The 18,117-nt window shown below is 38.5% G+C and overlaps 1 protein-coding gene across 8 annotated transcripts in view; it reads right to left on the bottom strand.

Annotated features, from left to right (window-relative positions):
• The window catches only part of MBD5 (methyl-CpG binding domain protein 5), a 268,857-nt gene that overhangs the window by 104,101 nt on the left and 146,639 nt on the right, over nt 1-18,117 (bottom strand). For 6 of the 8 annotated variants that reach the window (XM_078847926.1, XM_073305424.2, XM_073305418.2 and 3 more), the window contains 2 exons: nt 17,381-17,573; nt 11,531-11,588 (listed from right to left, as the gene is read on the bottom strand). The gene's annotated coding sequence lies outside the window, so the exon portion shown is untranslated. Of the gene's footprint in view, nt 1-7,804; nt 10,615-11,530; nt 11,589-17,380; nt 17,574-18,117 lie in introns of all 8 variants that reach the window. The other 2 variants (XM_078847925.1, XM_073305421.2) reach the window with 1 other exon arrangement.

Here is an 18,117-nt window from a genome sequence, read left to right as displayed (position 1 = left end):
CTAGTGGCGTTCTGTTATTTTCTTTGTTAGGCCTGTCCTGTAGTAGGTTACTTCTGGGAACTCTTCTGGCTCTATCAATCTGTTTCTTTACTTCTGCAGGTGGGTATTGTAGTTGTAAGAAAGCTTGACAGAGATCTTGTAGGTGTTTGTCTCTGTCTGAGGGGTTGGAGCAAATGCTTATCCTTGCAACAAATGTTATCCTTGCAACAAAGCCCGTTGCCAACTGTGCCCACATATCTATTCAGGGGACACCATCACAGGGCCTAATAACATCAGCCACACTATCAGAGGCTCGTTCACCTGCACATCCACCAATGGATCCACCACTTTGGATGGGCTATCACCAGCAAGAGAGTGAATTTGTGTGGGGGGGTGGAGGGTGAGAAAACCTGGATTTGTGCTGGAAATCACTTTAGATAAGCTATTACCAGCAGGACAGTGGGGTGGGAATAGGTATTGTTTCATATTCTCTGTGTATATATAAAGCCTGCTGCAGTTTCCACGATATGCATCTGAGGAAGTGAGCTGTAGCTCACGAAAGCTTATGCTCTAATAAATTGGTTAGTCTCTAAGGTGCCACAAGTCCTCCTTTTCTTTTTGCGAATACAGACTAACACGGCTGTTACTCTGAAACCTATATTCCTGTTTGTGTGTCTTTCTGTAACTTAAGGTTTTGCCTAGAGGGAGTCTCTGTGTTTTGAATCTGATTACCCTGTAAGGTATTTACCACCCTGATTTTACAGAGGTGATTCTTTTACTTTTTCTTTAATTAAAATTCTTCTTTTAAGAACCTGATTGCTTTTCATTGTTCTTAAGATCCAAGGGTTTGGGTCTGTGTTCACCTATGCAAATTGGTGAGGATTTTTATCAAGCCTTCCCCAGGAAAGGGGGTGTAGTGCTTGGGGGGATTTTTTCTTTGGGGGGGGGAGACGTTTCCAAGGGGGCACTTCCCCTGTTATTTTTGTTAGACATTTTGGTGGTGGAAGCATAAGGTCCAGGGACAAAAGGTAAAAGTTTGTATCTTGGGGAAGCTTTTAACCTAAGCTAGTAAGAATAAGCTTAGGGGGTCTTTCATGCAGGTCCCCACATCTGTACCCTAGAGTTCAGAGTGGGGAAAGACCCTTGACACAGATGATGTGGAAAAAGCTAAAGTACTCCATTTTTTTTTGCCTCTGTCTTCACAGACAAGGTCAGCTCCCAGACTGCTGCACTGGGCAGCACAGTACAGGGAGGAGGTGAGCAGCCCCTCGGTGGTGAAAGCACAAATAAAGGACTGTTTAGAAAAGCTGGACATGCACAGGTCCATGGGTCTGGATCTAATGCATCTGAGGGTGCTGAGGGAATTGGCTGATATGATTGCAGAAATATAGGAAATTAAAACTTTGAAAACTCATGGCGATCAGGGGAGGTCCTGGACAATTGGGAAAAGGCAAATATAGTTCCCATCTTTAAAAAAGGGAAGAAGGAGAATCCGGGGAACTACAGCCTCACTTCAGGCCCCGGAAAAATCATGGAGCAGGTCGTCAAGGAATCTATTGTGAAGCACTTGGAGGAGAGGAAAGTGATCAGGAACAGTCAACATGGATTCACCAAGGGCAAGTCATGCCTGACCAACCTGATTGCCTTCTAGGATGAGATAATTGGCTCTGTGGATATGGGGAAAGTGGTGGGCGTGATCTATATTGACTTTAGCAAAACTTTTGATACGGTCTCCCACAGTATTTTTGCCAGCAAGTTAAAAAAGTGTGGATTGGATGAATGGATATAAGGTGGATAGAAAGCTGGCTAGATCGTCGGGCTCAATGGGCAGTGATCAATGGCTCGATGTCTAGTTGGAAGCCGATATCAAGCGGAGTGCCCCAGGGGTTGGTCCTGGGGCTGGTTTTATTCACCATTTTCATTAATGATCTGGAAGATGGGATGGATTGCACCCTCAGCAAGTTCATAGGTGACACTGAGCTGGGGGGAGAGGTAGATATGCTGGAGGGTAGGGATAGAGTCCAGAGTGACCTAGGCAAATTGGAGAATTGGACTAAAAAAAATCTTATGAGGTTCAACAAATACAAGTGCAGAGTCCTGCACTTGGGATGGAAGAATCCCATACACTACTACAGGCTGGGGACCGACTGGCTAAGTGGCAGTTCTGCAGAAAAGGACCTGGGGATTAAAGTGGATGAGAAGCTGGATATGAGTCAATGGTGTGCCCTTGTTGCCAAGAAGGCTAACGGCATTAGTCGGAGCATTGCCAGCAGATCCAGGGAAGTGACTATTCCCCTTTATTCGGCACTGGTGAGGCCACGTCTGAAGTACTGCGTCCAGTTTTGGGCTCCCCACTACAGAAAGGACGTGGAAAAATTGGAGAGAGTCCAGAGGAGGGCAACAAAAATGATCAGGGAGCTGGGGCACATGACTTATGAGGAGAGACTGAGGGAACTGGGCTTATTTTGTCTGGAGAAAAGAAGAGCGAGGGGGATTTGATAAAAAGAAAAGGAGCACTTGTGGCACCTTAGAGACTAACCAATTTATTTGAGCATAAGCTTTCGTGAGCTACAGCTCACTTCATCGGATGCATACTGTGGAAAGTGTAGAAGATCTTTTTATACACACAAAGCATGAAAAAATACCTCCCCCCCCACCCCACTCTCCTGCTGGTAATAGCTTATCTAAAGTGATCACTCTCCTTACAATGTGTATGATAATCAAGTTGGGCTATTTCCGGCACAGATCCAGGTTGTCTCACCCCCCCCCCACACACAAACCCACTCTCCTGCTGGTAATAGCTTATCTAAAGTGACCACTCTCCTTACAATGTGTATGATAATCAAGGTGGGCCATTTCCAGCACAAATCCAGGGTTTAACAAGAACGTCTTGGGAGGGGGGGTAGGAAAAAACAAGGGGAAATAGGTTACCTTGCATAATGACTTAGCCACTCCCAGTCTCTATTCAAGCCTAAGTTAATTGTATCCAATTTGCAAATGAATTCCAATTCAACAGTTTCTCGCTGGAGTCTGGATTTGAAGTTTTTTTGTTGTAATATCGCAACTTTCATGTCTGTAATCGTGTGACCAGAAAGATTGAAATGTTCTCTGACTGGTTTATGAACTTGCCCATAACCTCAGCCGTGTGGAACACAATGCCATCCATAGCCTCAGAAACAACTCTGACATCATAATCAAAAAGGCTGACAAAGGAGGTGCTGTTGTCATCATGAATAGGTCAGAATATGAACAAGAGGCTGCTCGGCAGCTCTCCAACACTATTTTCTACAAGCCATTACCCTCTGATCTCACTGAGAGTTACCAAAAGAAACTATAGTATTTGCTCAAGAAACTCCCTGAAAAAGCACAAGATCAAATCCGCACTGACCTGGTATATTCTATCTACTACCAAAGATCCATAAACCTGGAAATCCTGGGCGCCCCATCATCTCAGGCATTGGCACCCTGACAGCAGGATTGTCTGGCTATGTAGACTCCCTCCTCAGGCCCTACGCTACCAGCACTCCCAGCTACCTTCGAGACACCACTGACTTCCTGAGGAAACTACAATCCATCGGTGATCTTCCTGAAAACACCATCCTGGCCACTATGGATGTAGAAGCCCTCTACACCAACATTCCACACAAAGATGGACTACAAGCCGTCAAGAACACTATCCCCGATAATGTCACGGCTAACCTGGTGGCTGAACTTTGTGACTTTGTCCTTACCCATAACTATTTTACATTTGGGGACAATGTATACCTTCAAATCAGCAGCACTGCTTTGGGTACCCGCATGGCCCCACAGTATGCCAACATTTTTATGGCTGACTTAGAACAACGCTTCCTCAGCTCTCGTCCCCTAACGCCCCTACTCCACTTGCGCTATATTGATGACATCTTCATCATCTGGACGCATGGAAAAGAAGCCCTTGAGGAATTCCACCATGATTCAACAATTTCCATCCCACCATCAACCTCAGCCTGGTCCAGTCCACACAAGAGATCCACTTCCTGGACACTACAGTGCTAATCAACAATGGTCATATAAACACCACCCTATACCGGAAACCTACTGACCGCTATTCCTACCTACATGCCTCCAGCTTTCATCCAGACCACACCACACGATCCATCGTCTACAGCCAAGCTCTGCGATACAACCGCATTTGCTCCAACCCCTCAGACAGAGACAAACACCTACAAGATCTCTATCAAGCATTCTTACAACTACAATACCCATACAATCACCAGCAACCACATACCACACAACAGAACCACTAACCCAGGAACCTATCCTTGCAACAAAGCCCGTTGCCAACTGTGCTCACATATCTATTCAGGGGACACCATCACAGGGCCTAATAACATCAGCCATACTATCAGAGGCTTGTTCACCTGCACATCCACCAATGTGATATATGCCATCATGTGCCAGCAATGCCCTCTGCCATGTACATTGGTCAAACTGGACAGTCTCTACGTAAAAGAATAAATGGACACAAATCAGATGTCAAGAATTATAACATTCATAAACCAGTCGGAGAACACTTCAATCTCTCTGGTCACATGATTACAGACATGAAAGTTGTAATATTACAACAAAAAACTTCAAATCCAGACTCCAGCGAAAAACTGTTGAATTGGAATTCATTTGCAAATTGGATACAATTAACTTAGGCTTGAATAGAGACTGGGAGTGGCTAAGTCATTATGCAAGGTAACCTATTTCCCCTTGTTTCTCCCCCCCCCGAGACGTTCTTGTTAAATCCTGGATTTGTGCTGGAAATGGCTCACCTTGATTATCATACACATTGTAAGGAGAGTGGTCACTTTGGATAAGCTATTACCAGCAGGAGAGTGGGTTTGTGTGTTTGTGTGTGTGTGTGGGGGGGGGGGGGGGAGAAAACCTGGATTTGTGCCGGAAATAGCCCAACTTGATTATCATACACATTGTACGGAGAGTGATCACTTTAGGTAAGCTATTACCAGCAGGAGAGTGGGGTGGGGGGAGGTATTTTTTCATGCTTTGTGTGTATAAAAAGATCTTCTACACTTTCCACAGTATGCATCCGATGAAGTGAGCTGTAGCTCACGAAAGCTTATGCTCAAATAAATTCGTTAGTCTCTAAGGTGCCACAAGTACTCTTTTTCTTTTTGCGAATACAGACTAACACGGCTGTTACTCTGAAACCGGGGATTTGATAGCAGCCTTCAACTACCTGAAGGGGGGTTCCAAAGAGGATGAGCTTGGCTGTTCTCAGTGGTGGCAGATGACAGAAAAAGCAGCAATGGTCTCAAGTAGGAGTGGGGGAGGTTTAGGTTGGATATTAGGAAAAACTTTTTCACTAGGAGGGTGCTGAAGCACTGGAATGGATTACCTAAGGAGGTGGTGGAATCTCTATCCTTAGAGGTTTTTAAGGCCTGGCTCGACAAAGCCCTAGCTGGGATGATTTAGTTGGGGTTGGTCCTCCTGAGGTCTCTTCCAACGCTGATGACCTCCTGAGGTCTCTTCCAACCCTGATTCTATGATTCTGTGATCACAATGGTCCCTTTTGGCCTTGGAATCTATGAATCCTCAGTTGGTCAGAGTAATGAAAAGCAGAATTAGTGGGGGCCACAATGTTTAGACAACAATATAGAGTAAAAGAATGGAGAAAGCTGCCTGTAATTTTTCTGGAGATCTGGTGACCATTGTTGGCTGCTACCATCACCGACATACCTCCGATAAAAGAGCTTTTCACCCGAATTTCAGTAACCAGACAATCTCAATGGAAAATGAAGACGCAAAACCATAAGTAGCTTTCTTAGAAAGGACTAAATGCTACTCTCTAAAGTGAACAATATTCTTATAATTATGTCCTTTTTATATGCTCCATACAAGAATCAAAGTGGATTTAAGATACCTTTTCAAACACCCCACAACTTAGAACATTAGAGGGGAAAAGGAACTCAGAATTGGGGGGGGGGGGAGAGAGAGAGAGAGAGAGATGCCCTGGATATGAACAGATAAGAAGGTAACAGCTTTTCCTTCTTTCTTTGAAAAAAAAACAAACCATATTCTATACTTAGCAAAGTATCACTCCATATCAAGAAATAAGTACCCTAAAAATTAATTCTTAAATATATTTCTAATGCATACATTAGAGCTACAGAACAATTTTGTTAGTTTAGGTTTGTTTTTCTTTTTAAAAATAAAATTTGTATTCAGTCTAACAATTTACATTCCAAGTATGAACCTGAGGCAATTTAAAACAGTGAAGTTACTCTGTAGAACGGAATTTTAAGTCATCTTTATGAATACAATCCACTTGCGTCACATTCAGGATAGACTCATTGTATATTACCAAGTGCCTCTGGCTTGAGCACCATACAGATCTATCAAAGGTGACCTGGAGAGGACCACAATGGTTTGTCTCCATTTTAAAATGTCTGAAAGTCATTCCTATTATTTTCAATCACTGGCCTCTTTTCAATCCACAAACATGAAACTCTAAGGAACTCACTTCCTAATTAAAACGGATAGAAAACAAGTTCTAACTTTAAAGAAGCAAAAAACAAAGTACTATGTAGCAAGAACCTGTCTACATAATAAAGATTCCGGTCACATATTTCAAAATATTCTTTGTTATAATGTTAATTTAGATGTTTTGAAATATTTTAAAGACATTCTAGCACATAAAGAGCAACAATATTTATAACTCTCTTTCATAAGGTTGCTTTTTTTTTTTTAAACAGACACTATGGCTAACAAAAACAGACCTCCAAATGGCTGGGAAGCATTTTTTTTCCATATCTTCTGTCTCCCCCAACATTTACTTTCCTATGGGAGAATTTCCTGACCCTTACCATATTTTAACTTCTAGAAGAGCAGTTTCCCTCTAGATGTTAATTGTTTGGGGCGAGAATGAGTGGCTGATTTTCTGGTTGCATGGCTTTTAGCTTAATTCTATGTGGCTGATTTGTGAGATGGATTTATCATAAAAGCTCATTTCAGGTCACGGCTTCAGCAAAACTTTCCCACAGCTCATTGACATTCAGTTAGCTCTGGAAGACCCCAACACTGATGGTATTACATACTAGTAAGAAAGATTTCGAACCAAGAAACAAGGAGGCTTCAAAAGGCCAAACACAACATTCTGCAGCTGAAGGAGAGGGAATTTGAACTTCCAAAGTGCAATAGGCACAACAAGAAGGGTCTTTAATATTTAAAAAATGTATTCAACATGTAACAGGCTTAAATGCTTCTCTTGCTGACTTAAGTTAATAAATCTGTTCACCAGAAAATTATCAGTGTAGTTTCTGAATTCTGTCAGATCAAGAGAGAAGGAAATGAAAACCAAGTTAAGAAAATCTTTGAAGGTCACATTCTGATTATGACCTCATATCTAATTCAGCTGCAAATATTTTTTAAGCACCGGACCAATGTTGCAAATACAGGAACTAGGAGTTCAAAAGTTGATCCAAGAACATAACATAAAAAGACCAAATTTATTCACCCAAACTCCGGACCCTTGGTTCCCAAAGGCCAAATCACTTAAGGTGAACTCAGTTTTCATCAGTATTTTTAGACTGCAGAATATATGGCCAAACAATTACACGAGTACCTTTTTGCTGTACATTCTAGAGGCACTTAATAAGTAAGTGCAGAAAATATTGACCCAATAAATATCAAATTAACTATTTGAAAATTTTGCTTTTATCTGACAGCTTCTCAGTAAATAATTTTGCGTACAGGCCATTAAGTTGTGATAAAATACAGAATAATAATTAAAAAACTGATGTAAAAATGGAACCGAAAGTCTCCATTAGTTTTTACTTACATGTTTTTTTAAAAATCAGCCCGCTGGAAATATAGTCAGTGGATATGATCTGTTGGTACGACACTCTTCCCTTGCTTAAGATGACCCCAAAAGTTCATTAATTGTGCAATGTGTGAATTCAAAAACAAAGCATTCGAGAGTAAAAAAAAAACAACAACAAAACAAAAAAAACAAAAAATCACACTTGTGCAGAAAGAATGCAGAGACCCAAATTGTATAAATTACACTAAATCATCTTGCTTTGTACTAGGTACCGAGCACTCAATGCAGAGAAATATTAAGTCATTTGAGTCATTCAGACTGAGCTTCTGTGCAACAGAATGTCAAAAAATATAGTGGGATTGCAAATTAAACCTGTAAATTATGCTTTTGTGCTAAAGTATTAAGTCATGTGACTAAGCTATTTTTAGAGACATGAAATGTTTTTTTCCTCAAGTGCTGTTCTTAAAATTGTTTACTGAAACATTCAGCAAATAATTAACAATTTCCCTAGTCTTTCATGAGAAGAATACTCTTAAAATAACAAATTATGTTAACATAAAATTAAATATTCAGGCACCTTAATACAAGCTCTGTATCATTACTTGGTCTAATAAAACAGTGTTTAGTGAGCTCATGCTGGCTGTCTGCAATGTAGTATGCTACAGACCTGTACAGAATGATTTATTAATGTTTCTATTGCAATAATACTACATCTTTCATTGTTTTACAAAATCTAACAATTAATTATAGTGGATTTTTTCCTCAAAAAGTGATTCTCAATAAACTGAAACGGAAGACCAAACCTTCTTTTATTGTAAGAAGATAAAAGATATAAACCCCTTGATAACTTTATTTGAATTTTTTGGTTTGAATATTGAAGCAACTCAGTAATATAGGTTAAAGTACAGCAGCAGAAGTTGAAATCCTAATGTTTTTGGATCAGCCACATTGGTCATGAATGCTTCAAATTATTCTTGTTGTCCAATGTGAATTTGTAGATGAAAAATTTTGTAAATTAAATTCAAGTATTTAGATAATGTGGTGCTCACTATGAACAAGCAACAAGAATCAGAAAGAAGGAAGTAAATCAGTATTTGAGGATGTGTTCAAACCACCCAAGCATCCAAGAAGTCTATTGGTTATTTTAAATAGGCCATAGACCTAATTATACTTTTGTGTAATATGAGCATTTAGCAAGTTTAAATAAACACACACACACACACACAGAGTCAAAAAGACAATAAAGTTGTTACTCCCAAAGGACTGTATTTTTCCCTTCTGTGCATTTATTGCTTTGGTTAGCATTAATGGGACTTGTGTGCGCAGATGGAAGAAAGATTATATACAAAATCTCTTTTCCATTTAGTTGTGAAGATAAATGATACTAAATCAATGCTCTTTATTTTGATAGATAAAAATGTTACCCTAATGCTTTTTCTCCCCTCGGGGAAAAATTTCTTTGACTTATTTTTCTTTTAAGAAAAAAAACCTATGGCAGATTCAATATTTCAAACAATTTTATTTGTAACATGGTTGATGAGTCACTTATAGCATGTTTTGAAAACTAAAACTAGCTGCTACCAGTAAAGAAGGTTTGGCATTCTTTTTGAAAGAATTTAGGATAACATTTAATGGTGTTTTGGTGCCAACCTGCAATTATCATGCAGTAAAATAAAATGAATGTCTCTTTAGGATTCTAATCTATGTAGATAAAGACATTAAGATCAGTTCTTATATTTTTAATTTGAGTGATTCTGAGCCCTGAAGAGACGTTTGCAATTTTTGGACATGATCCTGCACACACTTACTTACATAAATATTCTTACTTTTTTCAACAGAGTTGCATGTGCTATCAAAGGGTATTCATAGGATTAAATGTGCACAGGATTGGTCCCTTGAAGGTAGATTAAAAAAAACAAATAACTGCCTACTCTAAGTCAATGTTGAAATATTAGGGGCAAGCCAAATATCATATACCAATTTCAGCTTACTTTTCTACTGTGTGGTAAAAAAGCTGACAGGTAACATCAGTTTACTATTACTAAAATTACATTAATAGGAAATTTAGATATAAACAAAAGACCAGATGTGGATGATAAATTATAGAAAATTGCTGGAGTAACTTCACACCACATGTGCTTATAGTCTGCTTAGCCATACATATGGAGAATTCCCCCCAGTGTAGGGAAATCATTGGGTTCATTGGAAATCAATCCTCTCTCCCTTCCTCTTGCCCCAGCTTCAATATTAATATGTACGCCATATAATTTCTTCTAGGAGGTATGTGGTTGTGGCTTTTTTTTTTTGGGTACAATTACAGTATTATCCGATTATCATCACTTTAAGGGACAATATTTCAGATGTGCAGCCGCTACACTTGCATCAGCATGAAATGCTCTTGCACTTACTCAGTTAAGTATGACAGTTTATGCTTTAAAATATATGGCAATACTTGTCACTCATGTGGGACTAAAATGTGGCTCTTATACTTTTGGATTGAATCCTGGTCCTATTGACTTTCTTGGGACTAAAGTTTTGCCCTTAAATTGTGTAGGAAAATATAAATATAAAGTAACTGTCAATAAACAAGCAAACAAAAAAGAAAACCATTTTAACTTCTGCAAACTCTCTCACACATGAGTAGTCCCCCAGTTCAGTTAATGGGTATACCATTAATAAACATAAGAAAGAACTACTTGTGTACATAAGGATTTGGCCCTACTGAAACATTTATAAGGTATTCTGTATTACGTTTTCCCATTCTTAACCAGTTATCTCTACACCTGACAGATGGTTTCCTGAAAAGGGGTCCAGAAGCTCAAGCATTTCTACAACAAAAGAAAAGTGGGTGATTTTACCCCTTTTATTTGCCTCCACTCCATGAACAATTACCACACATACATATTTCATTTGGCCCATGAAGCCCATTAACTATAGGGGTAATACTTTAATAAACAAACAATCCTTGTATATATGACCTTTTCTTATATCTTTATCTTCTCCATCTGCTAGAGCAAGTCAGAAAATAGAAACTCCTTCCAGAAATTTTTTTTTGCAAGGTGGGGGAGGAGGATGGGCAGGGGATCATTCCAAATTGGGACAAAAAGCCAAAAATGCAACATTTTTTCCAGGAAGGGATTTCTAGAAAAATTCAGTTTTGGAAGAACCAACACAGAATTCTTCCGTTTCCCATCTGGAAGACTCTTGTCAATTTCACTTCCTCACAGCAGACAAAGTGAAATTGATAAGAGCCAAGATGCAGAGAAAGGGATGCTCAGCCTCCTTACCTTCTTCTAAGACAAGGGCTGAGTGTCCTGCTGTCTGCCTCTCTTGCAGTCAGACTGAGTGCAGAGGGGTAGGGTTGGCTGAGAGCCAGAGAGTAAGGACACAGCCTCCGGCAGGCTGCCTGGAGGCCATTATTTTGATTTTCCTCATGGAAAATTGAAATTTTCCTGAGAAAAATTTTGATTTTCTGATAAGGGCATTTTCTATTGGAAAATCATTCAGACAGAAAATTCTAACAGCTCTTCCATCTACATCATCTACATTATGCGACCTGAGTGAGTTGTTTAGGGAATACACTTCTAAGTTATAAAATTCTCTCTCTCCCCATCCCAACATGCATTATTTTGATTTATTATACAAGTCATGTGATCAAAAGTGGTCCAACTAAAAAGTACTTATTGCTTTGCAATTAACAAAGTAAGATACAGTATTTAATTGTAGCAGGAAGCAAAAACTGACCTTTTTCCTTGTTAAGGATTAGACATAAGGTGGGTATGTTCATCCTGTTCATTCTAAGCTGAAAAACAAAGGACTAGTTGATACAGAAGATACACAAATGTATATTAAAAGTTTAACCTTTAATAATTCTCAGTTTGCCCTAAATTTTTTATAAACCCACTTGGGTAGACAAATTTCGTAGTCTTTTATTTCTACTAACAAATGACTTTGAAGCAACTACCTACTTGTTAACACAAAGGCACATAATTTTGTTTAAAACACCACAAACATGGCAAAATAAATCTGATGTTTAAGTCTGTTCTAATCAAGATTATTTTTTATTTTAGCAATAATATTAATAAAGTGCTCAATTGTGGGTTTGCCTTTACTTCAGAGTAAGGGGCAGTGTGGTTTTGTACTCCCTGAATCACAATCTCCCTCCTGTTCCAGCAAGGGATTAAAATTATGCCAGGTTTATTCCTACTCTCTGTTGCCTGATGTATTGCCAGTGGAGGTGACAAACTCAAGACTCCATCCAGTGACTACCCCCTTTCTGGTCATCTGCAGGAGGGAGGGATGCAGCAGCTCTGTAGTCTCTGCTTACCCACTCAAGAGGTTACCCATTAGGGGATACTCAAAGCTGCACTGCAAAGACACATTTTGCACTCCCTTCTTCTCGTGTGTGCTGTATGCAAGCCAGGCCAAAATTTGGCCCTAAATAGTAATTTTGGGTATTTACCCCATCAAGTCCCCAGTTGCCAAATAAAAGGCAGCTGCAGAAGTGTCTGTCATGCTTGTAAATATTTAATCAAATCATTTTTTTTAAATAAAACAAATAGGAACTCAGAGGTAGGTCTCTGAGTGCTGTTATTGACTCTTGAGGATAAATTCATGGGATTAACTATCACTTCCACAGCCTCTCTCTATTAAAAAATAGGAATTTTAAATAAAGATTACTCTACATTTGTGTGTTCTTTTATCCAATCACCAGTCAGATTACTGGCCAATCAAGAATTTTTTTAAAATTGGCCTTAAAAAAGAATTTTAACAACAACTAGCAAAAGAAAAAAAAAATCCTGTTAGTCTTCGTAAGTACATCAGAAGTAGGAAGCCTGCCAGACCACCAGTAGGGTCTCTAGATGACTGAGGTGTTAACGGAGCACTCAAGGAAGTAAAGGCCATTGTGGACAAGCGAAATGAATTCTTTGCATCGGTCTTCACCGGAGAGGATGTGAGGGAGATTCCAATACCTGAGCCATTCTTTTTAGGTAATAAATCTGAGGTGCTGTCCCAGATTGCAGTGTCAATAGAGGTGGTTTTGGAACAAACTGATCAATTAACAGTAATAATGATTAGAAATATGGAACAGCTCCCATGAAAGGAGAGATTAAAAAGATTGGGATCATCTTGGAAGAGTGATGGCTAAGGGGGGACATGATAGAGGTCTATAAAAATCATGAATAGTACAGAGAAAGTGAATAAGGATGTGTTATTTACCCCTTCACATAACACAAGAATGAGGGGTCACCCAATGACATTAATAGGCAGCAGGTTTAAAACACACAGAAGTAAGTGCTTCTTCACACACCACACAGTCAACCTGTGGAACTTGTTACCGGGGATGTTGTGAAGGCCAAAAGTATAATTGGGTTCAAAAAAGAATTAGATAAGTTCATGGAGGATGGGTTCATCAATGGCTATTAGCCAAGATGGTCAAGAATGCAAGCCCATGCTCTGCGTGTCCCTAAACCTCTGACTCCCAGATGCTGGGACTGGACGACAGAGGATTTTTACTAAAAAATAAGCCTTATTGTGAGGGTATAAGTGGGAAGTAATTGGTGCAATGGCCATGTGCTGGCTCTTTCTACAGGGATGAATTTCATCAAAAAAGATTTGAATTTTTGAAAAATCACATAACATTTAACATGAGGTATCTACTTGTCTGTGTATAATAAGGATAAAAAGTAACTTTGCAAATGTGGTATTACAGGCATTTACCAAAGTATAATGAACAGAATACATGTGTTGCTACTGCAGCAACATACAAAAGTTTTCTACTAAGGAAACTCAAGAGGAGACTGCTGAAATATTTTTACATCCAGTGAAAAAATGTACTCAGACTGAGGTCTCAGAGGCATGATTTCAGAATAAAAATGGGAGAGAGAGCCAAGAACAATCATATTTTCTTCATTTTTTAGGTTATGGATAACATAACCACAAAAGTCTATTAACTGTTTTACTAAAGAGTCCTCATGAAATAGCCATCTGAAATCTCAAACACAAACTGTGTTGCCAGCCAGTGTCACACAACTTTAATAAAGAATTTTCATTCTAGTCCTTAACTGGCGTTGGTGAAATACTGTGTAAAGAAAAAAAATGGAGAGGAGTACCCAGATACCCTGTTTCCAGCATGTGAGAGATAGGATGTACATACTCTACACTAGATTGGAAAAGAAAGGGTTCTTTTCATAAGGAATGAAGGAAGCCAAAGGCTTGACCCACCCCAGAAAAACTGCTCAGTCTACCACCTGGAAAGAAGCAAACTACCTGGGGTCATCAAGGGGGTGAAGACAAAAAGGAGGGTAAGGAACATATGGATGTGCAGAGGGAGGGAAAAAGTGTGCTCTCTCTCTTGGAAGGCAATAGAGTGAGGAAGCTGCTAGATCCTCCCCAAAAGGATGGAAAATCTGGAAATCTGATTGCTTTGTCACAATGTAAGAACTGGAGTACTTGTGGCACCTTAGAGACTAACCAATTTATTTGAGCATGAGCTTTCGTGAGCTACAGCTCACTTCATCGGATGCATACCGTGGAAACTGCAGAAGACATTATATACACACAGAGACGTTGGTCTCTGTGTGTATATAATGTCTTCTGCAGTTTCCACGGTATGCATCCGATGAAGTGAGCTGTAGCTCACGAAAGCTCATGCTCAAATAAATTGGTTAGTCTCTAAGGTGCCACAAGTACTCCTTTTCTTTTTGCAAAGACAGACTAACACGGCTGTTACTATGAAAAATGTAAGAACTCTACTTCTTGCCAGAGACAAAAGTTAAAACTCAAGTGAGCTGGTTTGAGTCTTCCCTGTGAATGAAGCTGAGAAAAGCTGTGGTCCAAACTCTCAGCAAGACCAGAGAGTTCCAAAGATGTGTACATAAAACAGATGATATTTTGTTTCTCCTTGTGTTATGTTTTCTTTTATATCTGAGACTATGTAACATCTTGTGTGCCCTTATACCTAATGGTAAATGAGTCCTATTAATAAATATTAATAATGAATATTTGTATTACTTAAAATATAAAAGTATTTTAACATGTTTAATGCACCATAAATACATTAATGGAGTAACAGAAGTGTACTGTGTGACACAAATAAAGGTAAATAAATGCAACTCCCTGTTTCATTTTAGGTGTTTGTGAGGTCATTAACTCTTTCAGGAAAAACAAAGATCCCTGAACTCACGCCTCTTTCAGATAAAACACCTTTCAGTGCTATTTTTAAAATGTATGCATTTCCAATGTTTTAGCTACCCAGGTGTCTTTGCTCCACTGAAGCTTCCATTGACTTCAACAAAGCCAGAATTTCACCCTGTTTTGGATGTAGTGTCTTAAGGAATGTTCATTTACGTATGAAAAAAACCACTTATTTCAGTTCACTTTTATATATTAAAAACTACCATCAATGAAGATAGACTTTAAATACCTGTACCACACATTGAAACTTTTTTCACACATATCAACAATAGCAATAACTTTCAGGAAAATACAAAGTGAGGATAAAACAACACCAACAATTTGTGTGTTTATGCAAAATTAGAATCCACTAGGATTGGAAGACCTGTGATCTAGATTTTTCGTGTGTGCTCTGTTCCGTTTCCTCTAGCGTTGGGTATTCAAGGAACACGAACATGAACACACACAGGTCTAAGATTCCTGGAAATAGTACAATTTCCTAAAAGTATTACTCAAACAAAACAGAGGTGCAGGAATCAAAATGACATTTCATGAGTGGAGAGTTCTTACATTTTAATTAGTCTGGATTCTGTCTGATCACTCTCCAGTGACTATTGCATTTTGCTAACTTCAATAGGGAGTCCTAAGAGACTCTTCATCCTTAAAAAGGAAAGGCGTTCTTGTGGCACCTTAGAGACTAACAAATTTATTTGAGCATAAGCTTTCGTGAGCTACAGCTCATTTCATCAGATGCATTTGAAGTGAACTGTAGCTCACGAAAGCTTATGCTCAAATAAATTTGTTAGTCTCTAAGGTGCCACAAGTACTCCATTTCTTTTTGCTAATACAGACTAACATGGCTGCTGCTCTGAAACCTGTCTTCATCCTTACAATTTCATGCTTTTTGCAGTCAAATATCAGGGGCCCATAAAATCTCTTCTTTCTTGGATACACATACAAAAATAAAATTAGCTCTGAATTCAGGGCTTCTCTTAGTGACATCCTGTCTTAGGGCCTATTAACTATTGTAGTGATTCTGTGACCTGGCTACGGTCTGCTACAACAGTAGAGTAATACACTACTTAGCATAGCCTTTCTACTGGAAAAAGACAAGCAGTCACTTACTTTTAACATACTACACTGCACTGGCATCAGAGTTTGGAAATCTGGAAGCCATGCAGCTTTGGTGAGTCTTGCTACAACAGTGACTGTGACAGAAAACATCCATGACTTTATGGGCCACCCAAGTCTTCATGAAACTCAGCCAAAAGGCTGGCTGCTATCTTAACCTATTAAGGGAGAGCTTGACCACTGAATCTCAGATTCAAAATGAGTTGAGGCACACAGGAGTCTGAGTTTTCTGGTGGAGCATTTCACACAAGCGGAGATGGTTGATTATATACAGTGATGTACTATAGTCACAACATGCTATATTTGCTCCTCCCCTCCATTTTATGGATTGTTTGCTTGAAACTACCAAAGGAAGAAACAATGGGTGAGCAAGGAGAAATCTAGAACAAAGAGGTATAGAAAAAATAACTTCACACAGAAGGTGTGTTTTAGGGACAATATCTCAAGGCAGTACCCTAAATAGCCCTATGGAAGTTTAAGACAATCTTAAAAAAAAAAAATCAGATAAAAGGACTACTAATAACTCCCTCCCAAAGAGATTAAGAAATGCTCTAAAAGCTTTGGAAAAATCTTGAAGCTCTGGAATTAGCCTGGTATTTATAGCATAGCTTCCCAGTGTGTTCTTTGAGCTTCCTAATGTATTGTTTTTTCCATCTGCTGTCAATATGGTATAACCTTATATTTCGATTATAAAAATGTACAAAAAGAGCTATTTAAAAAAATTACAGTAGAGTTTTGGCTTAATTTCTTAGTGCGAGTCAGCTACTCTGGCATCAAAAATGTAATCTAGGTCACAGATAATGCTGAATCTTTTCTGATGTAAATAAATAGCATTCCACTGTTTAATTATGTCAAAGTATATTATAACCATTTATGACTAATGCCTATATGAATCACATTGTCACAACACATGTTAAGTTTATCACATGAAAATATTCAACTTCATATACTGTCTGAATGAAATCAATTAAAACCAGGTCAAGAATGTATTTTTCCCCTCACTTAATTAGCAGCAAAAACATGTAAAGCATGCCCTGCTGGTCTTAAACAAAGAGTATGAATTGCAAAATTGTTTATACTTTCAATTCATCTTGGTTAAATACTGAAATTCTCTGCTCTATGCTGCTCTCTTGATTAGTTTTCTAATATTAACTCAAACTTTTGTAGAATTTTATTGCATGGAATATATTTAGCAATAATCTTTCCCATTGTAGCATGCTAATACCAAAATAAAATAAAATAAGTCTCAGTATAAAAACGTATTGATTTTTTAAAAAAAATACTTACTTATAATGCTCTTCATGGCCTTGCTTCTAGTTACCTTACGGACCTTTTGGTTTCTGAAATTTCTGGGTGCACATTCAACTTTGCTTCAGAGACTCTCCTGTCTGTAGTTTGGCTATGGACTTGGGTCACTGGGGGTAGGTCCTTTTCTTATTATACCCCTCATCTGTGGAACTCTTTGCACCCCAAGTTACATCTGTTGAGTCAGTAATATTGTTTACATTAAACCACAAATCAAATCTTTTGATTTCACTTTTTCACTTTTCTTGGCTGTTCTGTAAAACATTCTCAAACTACTTTATACTCTGTACCATAATTTTATTTATTAAAAGAAAAAAAGGAGGAAGGGGTGGAGAAAGAAATAAAGATATCTTTTGCTAAATCATGGAGGCTATTACAGTGTACATCCAAGAATAAGAAACAATTGATCTGTTAAAAATGGATAATTAAGGTTTGTGCAATGATATTATTGTATAAAAAGTATACATTTAAAGAAACACTTTCTCAAACAAATTCAGTTATATTACCCATCGCTGAGATGAGCTAAACACTCTAGGTTTTAAGTATCATAGCAAATAATCCTCATAATTTAAAGACAATTCTGTAGTTAATATCACAAGATAAAAGATGTAAAAAATATGCAACTTGCAGTAGTATTTCTCTCTCTCTCTCTCTGTATTGCAAACTGAATGGCCTCTATTCTGCAAAGCAATCTGCCAATACAGGTTGTGAGCCATTCA

This window comes from Lepidochelys kempii, chromosome 11, assembly GCF_965140285.1.
Source record: "Lepidochelys kempii isolate rLepKem1 chromosome 11, rLepKem1.hap1, whole genome shotgun sequence".
Classification (NCBI taxonomy): Eukaryota; Metazoa; Chordata; order Testudines; family Cheloniidae; genus Lepidochelys; species Lepidochelys kempii.
The sequence above is the reverse complement of the archived record's forward strand: the minus strand, read 5'-3'. Positions and strand labels throughout refer to the sequence as shown.